Below are 14,388 nucleotides of genomic sequence, written 5' to 3' on the forward strand. Positions count from 1 at the left end.
ATGTCGAAACGAATGTTCCAGCTTCTTGAGGCTTGCTTAAGTCCATAAATGGACCTCTGAAGCTTGCATACCTTAGTCTTTTCAGACTTGGACACGAAACCTTCGAGTTGAGCCATATAAAGCTCTTCCTCTAGGTAGCCATTCAGAAAGGCCGTCTTCACGTCCATTTGCCAAATTTCATAATCATGGTACGCAGCTATAGCAAGCAAAATCCGAATGGACTTAATCATGGCTACAGGAGAAAAGGTTTCTTTATAGTCAATCCCTTCTCTTTGCCTGTAACCCTTGGCTACTAGTCTAGCCTTATAAGTCTCCACGTTCCCATCAACGCCTATCTTCCTCTTGAATACCCATTTGTTTCCAACAGGTACTATACCTTCTGGAGGGTCTACAAGAGTCCAGACCTGATTTTGATACATGGAATCCATCTCGGATTTCATGGCTTCTTGCCATCTCTTTGAATCAATGTCGGACATTGCTTCAGTGTAGTCCCTAGGGTCCTCCTTTGTGTCATTGTCACCTAGAAGGTGCAATTCCGCAAAGTCATTGTCTAAGCCATACCTCTTAGGTGGCTTACTAACCCGTTCAGATCTACGTGGAGCTAGGGGTTCAGGAACAGGGTTGTCAACCTGTTGAGTGCTTGTTTGTGGTTCATCATTAATCTCATTAATTTCCTTCAATTCTATCGTTTTCTCGCTACTTCCATTGAGAACGAATTCGTCCTCAAGGAACATAGCTGTTCTGGCGACAAAGACTTTCTTGTCGTCAGGGTTATAGAATTCGTATCCCAAAGTCTGTTTGGAATACCCCACAAAGTAGCACTTAACAGATCTTGATTCAAGCTTGTCAGCTTCAAACCTTTTAACGTAAGCCGGACAACCCCAAATCCTAATATGATTAAGATTTGTGCTTTTGCCATGCCATATCTCATAGGGCGTTTGTGAAACTGACTTGGAAGGTACTCTATTAAGCAAGTAAGCTGCTATATATAGAGCGTATCCCTAGAATGTTACTGGTAGATTGGCAGAACTCATCATAGAACGAACCATGTTCATCAAGGTTCGATTTCTCTGTTCAGAAACTCCGTTATGCTGAGGAGTTCCTGGTGGAGTCCACTGTGATACTATTCCACACTCTTTGAGATAATCTAGGAACTCGTTACTCAGATATTCACCCCATCGATCCGATCTTAGGGTCTTTATCTGTTTCCCAGTTTGCTTCTCAACTTCATTCTTGAATTCTTTGAACCTTTCAAAGGATTCTGACTTGTACTTCATAAGTACACATAGCCAAACCGAGAATGATCGTCGGTGAATGTGATATAGTAGGGGAAGCCTCCTCTTGATGTAGTAGACATAGGTCCATATACATCAGTGTGGATTAACCCTAGAATTTCAGTGGCACGCTCTTCTTTCCCAGTGAATGGAGATTTGGTCATCTTCCCTTTCAAGCAACATTCACAAGTACCCATCTGGTCATTACCTAATGGGCGGATATATCCATCTTTCGACATCTTGCGAATCTTATCAAGGTTCACATGTCCAAGTTTAAGATGCCAAATCTTTTCTTGGTTAACTTCTTCTCTAGCCCTTTTGGGTTTTGAGGTATTCCCGCTTTCAATACAGTGCATGCCACTATTCGTCTCTAGGTGAAAAAGTCCCTCTATCATATTACCATGAGAGATAATACGACCGTTCAAGTATAAAGTGCAACTCATTTTGTCAAACAATACTGAGTGCCCATCTCGTAAAAGCTTAGAGATGGAAATCAAATTCTTTATACATGAAGGAAAATATAAACAATTTTTTAAGTTCCAGGACTTCCCCAGAGGGTAGGTTAAGCATGTAGGTGCCTATTGCTTTTGCAGAGATTTTAGTGCCGTTCCCAACTCGCACAACCATCTCCCCATTGCGCAGTAACCTGCTCCATGCTAGTCCCTGCAACGTATTGCAGATATGTTGACTAGCGCCTGAATCAAATATCCAGGAATTGGAGCTCACTGTAAAAGCACTCTCTATGACATAAATAGTCTCTTCAAAAGTTCGTGTCATAAGGCTCACAATGCGCACCCTGTATTTCTTCTTCCATCGTTCATCCTTTCCACAATGAAAGCATGTTCTTTTGGATTTCTTTGCCTTCTTCTTATGCAACATTTTCCTTGTGATTGCATTCTCACTCCCACTGTCCCTTTTGAAACCTTTTTCAAATTTACAGCACATGTCAATCATCTCGTTTAAAGCATGATCGAATCTATTCACTTTATAGTTTACAATAAACTTAGTGAAATCATCTGAGAGAGATGCAAGGAAAAAGTCTTGGGCCATTTTCCCATCGATGGAAGTTCCTAAACTTTCAAGATCTTGAAAAATACTTTCCATCTTTTGTCCATGTTTATGGACCGATGCCCCCTTTTCCATTTTGGCATTCATTAGACTACAAACATTTGAGAATCGTACATTACTAATCTCAATGTCATGCATCTTATGCAAACTTTCAACCATGGCACAAGAAGTGTCCATGTGCTTATGTAGCTTCATAAGCTCCTCACTAAGTGAAGTGAGGATTAAGCATTTGGCTTGTAAGTCATCCTCATAGTGTCTAACATAATTTTGACACTCCTCCTTTGAAGCTAGTTTCGTAGGAGGTACATGAGGAGGGGATTGCTTAAGCACATACAATATGTCTTTCACCTTTGAGACATTCTCAATGTGGCGATACCAAGCAAGGAAACGTTGGCCCTTAAGGCATTTTTTGTCAAGTATAATGGTGGATATAATTTTAGGCATGTCGTTAACTACATAACATAACAGAAATCGTATTAGATTGTTTGTTTTAAAACTATTTGATTGGGTCTTTGAATCAAATAGTACCACCCACTATTTTTGGCAAATTCCACATCCCTCAATAGAATTCGAGAGTTATATTGAACTCTTAGCGGGGTATGGGAGACTCACCATTACCAAGCCCACCTCAGAAAAATATCATATTGGCTAGCAACAATAATGATGAGAGAATAACGCATTATTCATTTACAACCTTTTGTAATTACCCATCTAGTTTGGGCTCTAGAGAATGATGCCTCAGAAGAATATCATATTGGCACCATTGCACTTAGTTAAGTCGTTCCCACCATGCTAGTTCAAGTAGGGGTTCAAGAATGGCCTCAGAAGAATATCATATTGGCCATACTCGTTGCCTACTTTCACTTCATCATATGTTTATGGGCTTCTCCTGAATGTAAGCACATACTTTGCATACCCCAGAACTGGACGAATACGGTGTATGAGTCACAAACGATTAAAGCCCACCACGGTGGAAGGCCTACGAAGAGATGTTCAAAACATCTCTCGCTTATCAACTTAATATTCGTTTGTTGAGGGAGTAGTTTTGGGCTACATCAAAATCATTTTAATCTTATTAAAAGAACATGGGCCTATCATAACTATTGGTCCAAGTTAATATGAATTTAGTAGTTTATAATACTCCCACTATTTCGAAGAAATAAGTGAGACTATATGGAACTACTAACGAATGCATTGCATCCTCATATGGACTATATAGTCATATTAGGTTTTAGGATGATTATGAACCGTTTGATTTGATTCAACACGAGCCTTGTGTTGGACCTTGGGTTTAAGGTAGATAGTTGTTGATTTTAGTTACGCGTTTAATCCAATTAAACCGTTATTTCCTATTGAGCGTTGGACCCAACTATTCCATTTTGCATACATATAAACAAAAGGAATACATGAAATAATAATAAGGGCTTATGCCCTTTTACAACACAAATGATGGACTTATGTCCATTCACAACAAATTGAATTAATCAAATTACATTCAAATCTACACTACCAAACCCAAACATTCATAATGTAAAGCGGCCAATCACATAGCTCAATTATCAAGGCCTTTGGTTCATAATCACCCTTTTCTCAATTAATCACATTAACTAAGAAAGCAACTTAAACAATTGGTTTTTTTGGATCCATAGAATTGATTTAAATGGAACTAAATGAAATGAAAATCCAATTCTCATTAAAGAGACAAAACAATTTTGTTCTCATTTTATTTGGGCCAAAAGGAAACTATGACCACAACAATTGGGCCATAATGCAAATACAAAAACTTTTGGGGTCACTTTGTAAAAACACAATAGTCCACAACTTCATGTAATTACAACTAGATCCCAAAATTTTATTAATGTAAAAACATCATTAAAGGATCAAAACAATTCGTCCTTTAGAGTTTTTGGGCCTTAACGTAAAAACGTAAACTTTTGGGCCAAAGTGCAAATACACAAAAGTATCAAAACTTTATGTAATTGCATAAAAGACCCCAAAAGTACCCCCACTAGGGGGTGGCCGGTTTTTGGAGTGTGAATGAGTGTGAAAGGGATTTTATGCAACTTGATTTTGGTGGGTGAGGTAAAGGTGAAATTGATGGTTTGTAAGAAAATGTTTTGTAAAACATTTATGAGTTTAGACAAACATTAAAGCCAAAATTAATGTTTCACCAATAACTTTCACCCATCAAAATTAAACCAAAACTTTATGAAAAACATAAAACTTTTGAATCAAAACTTCAAACCTTTTTGTTCTTGGCAAGAACTTCAAGAACATTTGAACAACACCATGAAAACTCATAATAGCTCCATGTATGTTTTCATTCACCAAAACTCAATTTTTCACCACTCAAAAGAGGGCTAATATCCTAGGGTACTTACGGGTTCCAAAAGTCACCTTAAAACCATTTTAACAAGACAAACATGAACCCAAAAAGTCACCCTAAGGATTTGGCCGAATTTCCCAAAATACATGGCACCAAATTTTAGTTCCAATATTCATGCTTAAATGAAATACATCTACAACATTTGAGATGCTAAATTTTCTAGCAAAATTTATATATTCAAAAGCAAGAACAAAGCTTGTAACATTTACAACATTTAAATCACAAATCATGAAAATCACAAAACCCAAAAGGATTCACCATAAACTAGGCCTAGGCTCTGATACCACTTGAAGGAAAAATTTTGTCCTAGCTAAGAACAAGTAAGAACATTTGAATACATATGCAAACTATTAACACTTTAAAGTAGGCATGCATTCAAAAACAATTCATAAAACCCATGACTTTCAAAGCCTAGTATATGGTGAACCAATAAACTCTTTAACAACATTAAAGAGAAGTAAAGATTTAGAGTTTCTTTACCCTTGAAGCTCATCCTTGTTTACACAAGGGATTCACCCAAGTGGAGGGCCTTCAAGTCACCTCCAAGCTCCTTGGATATTGCTTGTGATTTCCTTCTCCTTTTGTGCTCCTTTGGTCCTTGAGGATGTAAGGAAAGGATCTCCAAAAACACCAAAGATTTGGTGTCTCTAAGTCTCCACACCAAGGGTTAAGTGTGAAGATGAAATGGATGACTTAGAGAAGAAAAGATTGCTAGATTAATCTCTCTAAGTGGCCGGCCTCTTTAAAGAAAATGAGAGAAAGTGTTTCACCTCATTTCACCAAGAAAAACCCTAATGAGAAATAAAGCTATAAAGTTCCTTTTATACTTCATTTCAAGTGAGTGGCAAACTTGTAATTAATCCAAGCTTGCCCATTCACCCTAATGGTCAGCCATATTAATGTTATTGGGCTATTTGCCCATTTTGTTTTAGTTGTCATACAACTTAAACATAATGGGTATTTTGGACCAAAACGCTTTTGGGCCCCGAAACCCAAAACCAACATATAAGCCCAATATGAACCTTTCGTAAAATTAATTAACTAATTAATTAATCTTGACCATTCTTCAATTAAACCATTTAATTGCATATCCATTTCATTTAATTTCTTCACTATCACCCTTACTCGGTGTACGATCCATTAGGTTCCAATTAGCGAGGTAGTGGGCGATTGTTACTCTTAACGATCGATTGTGAATTGAAACCACATTTCAATTCTCCCTTTTATGATTAGTGTTGCCTAATCATTAGGGCTTCCACAAACCATGAGTGACACCTAGCAGTATGTCATGGTTACCCAAGCTAAGTAGAATTGGTTGGAGAACCTATCCAGTTACAACTACAATGCAATACGGTCCTTCTTTAATACAATACTCTTAATCACATTGTTTGAATGATAGTTTGTTTCATGTCTACTATCCAATGCGATACTTCTCTATATGATTCCCTTGAATATGATTTGGAACAAACTTCCTAAGTCATATTCATTTGCTTTGGCCAAAGATTTTAGAATCATATCTTAGAGTATTCTCCTTCCACCATGGAAGGTTAGAGATCCCTTGTTGTGCATTCATATGCCTACACGACTAGATAGCTTGACCCCAACAATGTCGTGGACACTCCGATGGAATGCCGTTGACATGATCAAAGATCAATGACCTAACCATTAGACATCTATGATGCCTCAGGTCAAAGGACTACTTTGCATATTGCAATTTTCGAGTTCTTACATGACATGTATGTTCGAACTCTCTTTTGATCGTTGTTCAGTGTACTCGATTACTCTTTCGAGCACCTATGTGTTTGTCTTAGTGTCCAACACCAAATGACTTGAGACTAGTCATACTCACGCTTGAGTCAACATAACACATACTAGCCTTAGCGGATTGTCAATACCCAATCGGCAATCCTATGGCTAGGAACGTTTTAGGAATGAACATAAGAGAATGGTCTCGATAATCTAACTCACTTAGATCACTTGTCTCTTAGATCAAATACATCCCTAGGATTCCCTTATTGCTTAAACACATGATACAATAAATAGTGATTAACAATAAGCTTTGCCCTTCATTAAACATATAAAAGTTTAATACATTAAGTATTCCAAAAAGCTATTACATCAAATGAGTGGCTTTGTGGGCAAACTTCCAACAGGCAGAAGGCCTCACATTCCCGTCGTGTCATAGAAGTCGTGGGTCAGATAGCCAAACCAAGACGTGCTGCAAACCTCGATAGAAAAAAGGAAAAACAAGGTAAAGATCTATTGGAAGATTATTTTATTCCCAATAGCATATTCCCTGATCATATTTTTAGACGTCGTTTTAGAATGCAACGAAATTTGTTCAACAAAATCATGAGTGATATTTGCAACCATGATCCATACTTTGTGCAAAAAGAGGATGCTTTTCATGTTCTAGGTCTTATTCCCGAGCAAAAAATTACGGCATGCTTGCATATGGAGTATCTGCAGATCAAGTGGATGAGATCGCGATGATGGGAATAACAACTGTTCTGGAGTCCCTGATGCGGTTTTGCTCTGCAATTGAAGGCCTCTACACCAAAGAGTACCTTCAAACACCCACGCCAAGGGACATGAGAAGGCTTCTGAGGAAAGGTAAGATGCGAGGCTTCCCTGGCATGATTGGAAGCATCGACTGCATGCACTAGACTTGGAAAAACTGTCCAAGTGCGTGGCAAGGAGCGTATGGTGACAGAAAATGAGCCAAAAGCATCATTTTGGAAGTGGTGGCTTCATTTGATACATGGATTTGGCATGCTTTTTTTGGTGTTTCAGGAGCTCAGAATGACATAAATGTCCTTGCCCAATCCCAGTGTTCAACGAACTGCTGTAAGGAAAATCGCCGAGATGCACATCTTGGGTTAATGGTACCCAATACAATGGATCATACTACCTTGCAGATGGCATTTACCCAAGGTGGTCAACATTTGTCAAAACAGTGCCACATCCACATACTGAAAAGGAAAAACACTTCGCAAAATGTCAAGAAGGGTGTAGGAAGGATGTCGAGCGTTGTTTTGGTATCCTGCAAGCTCGTTGGGCGATTGTCAGGGCTGCAGCTAGAATGTTTAATGTCGAGGCTCTTCGATCCATCATAATGACGTGTATTATTCTCCACAACATGATTGTTGAAGATGAGTATGATTTTGATGTCGTTGATAAATATGAGCCGGATCCGATGAACAACTCAAGAACATGTATCTACTGTGCTCATGACCGGACCGAAGATCCAGTGCAACACGAGCCGTTGGAACGCGATGGACGTTACAATGAATTGATCGTTCAGCGGTATGCTGATGTGCAAAAGCCATACTGGCACGTAACCCGCCAGAATGACTTGATTGAGCACCAGTGGGGATTGCATGAAGGTGAAGATAATTAAAATAAGGCTTGTGGTTGAAGAATAAATTGTATTTTTTTTTTAAGTTTATGTAATTCTATGTAGTGTGTTTTATTTTTAAGTTTATTTGGTGAGTTTATGTAATTCTATGTAGTGTGTTTTGTTTTTAAGTTTAATTGGTGAGTTTATGTAATCTTATTTGGTGAGTTTATGTAATTCTATGTTGTGTGTTTTGTTTTTAAGTTTATTTGGTGAGTTTATGTAATAAGAAATAACATAAAAATTACATAAGAAATTAAATAAAGTTCAAAAGAAAAAAAGAAATAACATAAAAATTATATAAGAAATTAAATAAAGTTCAAAAGAAAAAAAAATAGAAAAAACATAAAAATTACATAAGAAATTAAATAAAATTCTAAAAAAATAAGAAATTACATAAAAATTATACAAAGTCTCTCGAGTTAGGATATGTGGTGCTAGGATCTTGGTTGCCATGATTTGTGTAGCTAGAACCCCCTTAACTTGTTTCCGCATCTTTTGCACGCCTCCTTCGTATGACGTCTCTTTTTTCCGATGCCTAAAAATATTTAGAATTCGGAGACAGTCCTATTAGAGACTTGCTCATAATGTCACGATCTGCTTGAGCCATCCTTACTTCTCTAAGCATTTCATTTTCTCGATGAAGTGCTTCTCTAACCAGCTCGTTCTCTCGATTAACTACTTCTCTTTGTCTCTCAGCCGCCGCATCACGGGCCTCAGTAGCTGCTATTATTGTTGCCAAAGTAGCAACTTTTTCCTCATCTCTAGCCTTTTCCCGTGCCATGTTCAGTTCACCTTGGCGAGTAAGTTCTTCCATATATTTAGTGTAGTCATTTTTGGAAGAACTACCTTTTTTCTTTGATGCCTTTTTACTTTGAGGCCTGAAGGACTGACGAGTCGGTTGGGTCTCAGGCACTTGTTTAAGCGTCCCTTCCGTGTCTTGAAATGTGTTGGCTTCTTGTTCGGCCATGTCTGGTTCTGGAGAACTATGTAGACCCATACCATGCATGACAACTTCTGGACCGGTTGCCACAATTTTGTATTTAGGGCAATCTTTGACAATTTGCCAACATTCCCATCTGGTGAATGATTTGTTCTGGTTCTTTGAATTGTAGAATGCTTGAGCTTGTAGTGTCTATAAAAAATGTGGGATAAGATAGTGTTCAAAAATGCGGGTGTAACACAAATAAATAAATTCAAAATATTGATACAGGTGGAATGCATATAAATTACATAAAAATGACATAAGAAATTAAATGCGGGTGGAATGCATATAAAAATTACATAAGAAATAACATAAAAATTACATACGAAATTAACTAAATCAAAATATTGATGTGGGTGGAATGCGTATAAATAAATAAAAATATTGTCACCTGATCCGCTAAACTTGTCCCACTACGGAGGTTACTGGAAGCATGAGAGATGGCGTTTTTCCAACAATTAAAGGACGCGTTGAGTTTTTTCCAACGACCTTGAAGACCTTGACTAGTTCTGGCATCTTTTCCATGTACATCACAAAACGCTTTCGTAATTTTACTCTACATTTCTCGCTTATCCATCTCATTACCCGTAATCGGGTCATGAGTAGTGTGAACCCAACATTCACACAACGTAACATCTTCAATGAGCTTCCACGAAGACATTTTTTTCTCTCAAAGTGTAGAACATATTGAGATGTAGATAGTATAGAAAGTGTAGAAAATATTGAAATGTGGTGTAAAGGTTGAAGGTGAGGGTTGGGTATTTATAGAAAAAAAAATAACATTTTTAAAAAATTTCTGTATTTTTTTTTTATTTTCTGTATTTTTTAATAATTTTTATGTATTTTTTATAATTTTTAATAAATTTTAATAGAGTTAATTAATCTGGACCGTTGGATTTGAAAAATATTCAAATCCAAGAGCCAGGGAGTTGCCACGTGGCCAACGGTCATATTTCTGACCGTTGGGCCTTTTTTTTTTTTTACTTTTTTGTGAAAAAATGTGGACCGTTGATCTGTGATCGGACGGTCTATTTTAAAAGTAAAATTTAAATTTTTTTTATCGTTGGAAATCCCACGGCACATAGCGCGCCACGTCGCCTCCCCGGTGAGAAGTGAGTGCGCCTACGCGCGGGCCCAACCTGTCGGCCACTCACGCCCACGCGCATGTCAACTGCACGCGCCTGGCGCAAAAAAAAAATTAAAATGCCGTCTGACGCCACGTTGGCGTCAGCATGGCGTCAGATGGACCGGGCCACGCCTCAGTCAATTTTGGACTGGGCTAGAGACTGGCATGGGCTGGGTGCCAGTCAATTGGGTCGGCTGGAGGGGATTCACTAGGGGCTGGCCTATTTTTTCGGCTGGGTGCTGGGCAAAAAGCCCTCCGGTGGACTTGCTCTTAGTGTTAAGAGACTTGGATGGCACGCAGGCCCATTTTCATGGGAAGATGATGTGGCACAATCTCCAGTGTTGGATTAATGCTGGCTGGTCCAAAGAGGCAAAAAGCATGGGATCGGCTTCTCATTCGCAAAGCCCCAATGGGCAAGCCTAACACTACGTATCATACATTGCTGTTTTTACCAAAAACTTGTCTTTCTTTTCTTCAGATATTGGTGCTCATTGATTTTTCATCTGAATTTATGCTGCAGGAGAGAAGGAAAGCATGACCAATATCAGAGGAAGCTGCAGAACAGGTATTCCTTACTCCTTTCGACTTAGTGTTTGCTGATTTCATTTTTCCATATACATGGTAATGCTATATATTATTGATTGTATGTATGTATGTATGTATGTATGGGTGTTAAATACAATACAATACAATACATACATACTAGAGTTTCAGTTTGGTTTAATTATTTGATTATTACTTTCATGTATTGCATTGAAGGGAGCAGATTCTGAACCCACGAGTACACATGGTCCTCAAAACACTCTACTACTCCCATGGGTAAGCAAATCCCACTTAGTTTTACGAAAACCAGATCGATTCGCTTTAATTTGATTCTTTTCTTGTTGTTGTTGTTGTTGCTGTTATGACTTGTGATTTTGTATACAGATTCGTTCTCTTAGCTGCTTTTTCTTCTTTTCAGGTGGAGTAGTGGTTATTGGTTTAGGTGACTGTGAACCAAACTATGTTACTTGTGAATGCAGGCTCCATTGACCTAGATGGTAACTTCAATTCCATCCATTGAGAGAGAGATCCATACCACACACAGTCAGAACTGAAGTCTGTTGAGCCGTTCTAAACTTTTTCAGTTTGTTGTGTGAATATGATGCTCTGATACTTCCATTGATTCATCAACTGTAGAGGGTGTAGTCTGTACAATAATATATAAGAGACTTGTACTCCGTTTCAAATTACATAAGATAATGCATTGGTCTTCAAGATGATAAGAGATAAAGGTTTAGCATGCGTTTTTGTCATTGTAGAACAATCATCACAAGCAGACTAGTCTGAACAACCTCACCATCATTTTTAATTACACTTTTTACTACTTGTTCTCAGGTGATGCTGCACTTGGGGAGTTTGCTCATGAACCTAATCCCAATGACGGTAATGGTGCCAAAGGAGATGACGGAGATCATCTGCAAGAAGTGGATGACGATGGTGATGCTGCACTTGAGGAGTTTGTTCATGAACCTAATCCTAATGACAGTAATGCTGCAGGAGGAGATGGCAGAGATCATCTGCAAGAAGGGGATGACGACAGTGATGATGACCCTGACTATAAAATGGTAGATGTCATTCGAAGACCATGGAATACTCATGATTTTTTTGATGTAGGAAGTCTTGACTTATCTGGCTACAATGCAGCATCGCAACTAGACAATGGGGTCAGGCTACTACTTGTGGGCAAGGGTGAGATCGAAAACATATACACGCCCGGGCTGTGTGAGTACATAATCAAATACTATGCGAAGGGGACCAATGAAGAAATCAAGATATTTGAGGTGAGTTATGATGAGGTTCTTGAGAATCTAGGAAAAATTGTCGCAGAGGACAACCTCATTTTCGACCAAAAAGAAGAGGAGAATGATATGGATTTGGTTGTGTGGATGTATAGGAGGACGTATGATGGGGTTGATCACAAAATTGGATATGCGAATCCATGGAAGTATGCAACTGAACAACGGCTTATTGAGAGAGTGTATGATGTTCTCATAGAGGACGGTGCAGTTGCTGGGTACGACACTCCAAATCAATACAATATTACATTCTACCAGTGGTGGGGTGGTGATGAATATATAGAGCTGAATTTAGCAGCAATGGATATGGAACAGATACAGGAGCTCGATGTTATAGTCATCACGGAAGATTAGATGCCGTACCTACCTACCTACCTACCTATGGCAGTCAGCGAGATGGTGGGGGTGAATCAAGTCGACTGAGAGAGGGGAGAAAACATATGAAACAGTTTGTAAAAAGTAACGTCGAAGATAGTTGATAGTTCTGAGTTCAAAGAAACACTCAAATTCTATTACTTTGGGAAACAGAGTACTGACTACTGATCAGGTTTTGAGCTAGATATGGGGGCTGAAAGATATGAACACTTACGAAGTCTCTTTCGGTTTTTTTCTTCCTACCGCGTATTGGCATTCGATGATTTTTATCTCTTTTACATGAATAATTGTCTTGCAATTCTAGCAGTGATCATATTCAAAGATTCAACAATTCTTCGCCAAACTGGGATGCTGGAACCTGGAGTGGTATGAATTCATGTGTTTGAGATAAAATTGAATCTGAAAAATGGCTATCGCAGTTACAACGCTCTTCCGAGTTCTGTTGAGTTGCGAATTTAGACCGGCCATTCATGACCTACGTTTCAAATCTAGACAGTTTGAGTGACAGCAACTCCCATCTTTTGTGCATCATGTGAAAGAAGTCTTCTAAAAAACCCTCAATTAGCTGGGACTGGTAAATGTTACCAGTTCCTATAAGTTTAATTCGATGTTTGATTGTTTGATGATCACGGTTCAGAGATGGTTCTATTAGGGCATGTAAAGTCATCATTTGATCAGGAGTTAGGACCATTACCTCACAGCCTTCATCCCCCGGACCATTGTCTCTCACCTGTATCGCGTTGGCACTTGGTCTTGGCCAGATCGAAGACAAGGTTCCTTTCCTCATCGTCTCCTCCTCTCTTTGAAGGACAGCCTCTTCTCTACCGAGTACCGACGTCGATGCCTCGACCAAAACAAGTTTCATATCGAAATAAATTGAAATAATTTTCTGAATAAAGTTTTGTTCAAAACTCTCCTACCTTCCAATGCCAAATCTTCTCTTTGTCGGAACTCTAAAGTTTGGCAGTAGTGCTACATTTATCATTTATTTATACCCTCACTTGTACCATTTTTTTAATTGAGGTAGGATCCGCGTAAGTCTCATCTCTATTAGAGAAATATACAGATGGTATCATAAATAGATGGTAAGAAAATCATTTTTTGTTATAATTTAGCGTTCAAAAAATTACAATTGTGTTTCAATCTTAGTCCAAGGACTTATCGACATAAAATGTTATATTATTGCAACCTAACAAGTCCGTATCAACATAAAATGTTACAATATTAGAAACAATAAAATATATGTTACTTTATTATTGAACAACATCTGAAATTGAGTAGTAAGTACCCAATTATTATCAGAATAAACATGGAAAAAAATTAATTACAAGTTAACAAAAAAGATCAAATTACCTACATGGTGCTAACTGCCTTGCCGACAGTGGTGGTGAAATCGAGTTTGGAGGAGGAGGAAAACCACACAAAAATTATGTGCCCCGCCACACATATGTGTCGCAGCGTCGTACACGTGGCACACGGATCAAACACAGCAAGCGATTTTGACTTTGGACTTTTGGATCTTGCATGATCCAACGATCCATCTACTTCGACCAAACTCCGACCAAATCAGAATTAAATTTTGCTGTCTGTGAAGAAAGATTTTTGAATGTGACCAAAGCCGCGGTAGTACATTTCATGCTACTATATATATACAATAGATATGTGTGTTAAAGAATTAATAATATAAAAAATAAAATATTTTATTATTTATATAAAAATATATAATGTACTACTGATGTTTCAGTTACAATGAAAATTTTATGGTATGTGAGAAGGCATATATCATGAACCTCCCGTTGGTCAAAAAGAGAACGCGCAGAGAACAAACAAAAGAAAAAGAATAATAAATTAAAATGAAATTAAAGAAAAGAATAACAGATTGCGCGGCCAATGATCAACTTATTGGAGGCATCCTCCTGTTATGGTATTATTCTCATCC

The 14,388-nt window shown here is 38.1% G+C and overlaps 1 protein-coding gene across 5 annotated transcripts in view; it reads right to left on the reverse strand.

The window, feature by feature from the left end:
• LOC126616047 (uncharacterized) overlaps positions 1-14,128 on the reverse strand; it is a 51,868-nt gene extending 37,740 nt beyond the window's left edge. Inside the window, exons 1-2 of one of the 5 annotated variants that reach the window (XR_007620987.1) lie at positions 13,144-14,128; positions 10,952-11,693 (exon numbers count right to left, since the gene is read on the reverse strand). The gene's annotated coding sequence lies outside the window, so the exon portion shown is untranslated. Of the gene's footprint in view, positions 1-10,951; positions 11,796-13,143 lie in introns of those variants that run through there. The other 4 variants (XR_007620989.1, XR_007620986.1, XR_007620985.1 and 1 more) reach the window with 4 other exon arrangements.
• Between the last annotated feature and the right edge of the window lie 260 nt (positions 14,129-14,388).

Source organism: Malus sylvestris, chromosome 3 (assembly GCF_916048215.2).
Source record: "Malus sylvestris chromosome 3, drMalSylv7.2, whole genome shotgun sequence".
Classification (NCBI taxonomy): domain Eukaryota; kingdom Viridiplantae; phylum Streptophyta; class Magnoliopsida; order Rosales; family Rosaceae; genus Malus; species Malus sylvestris.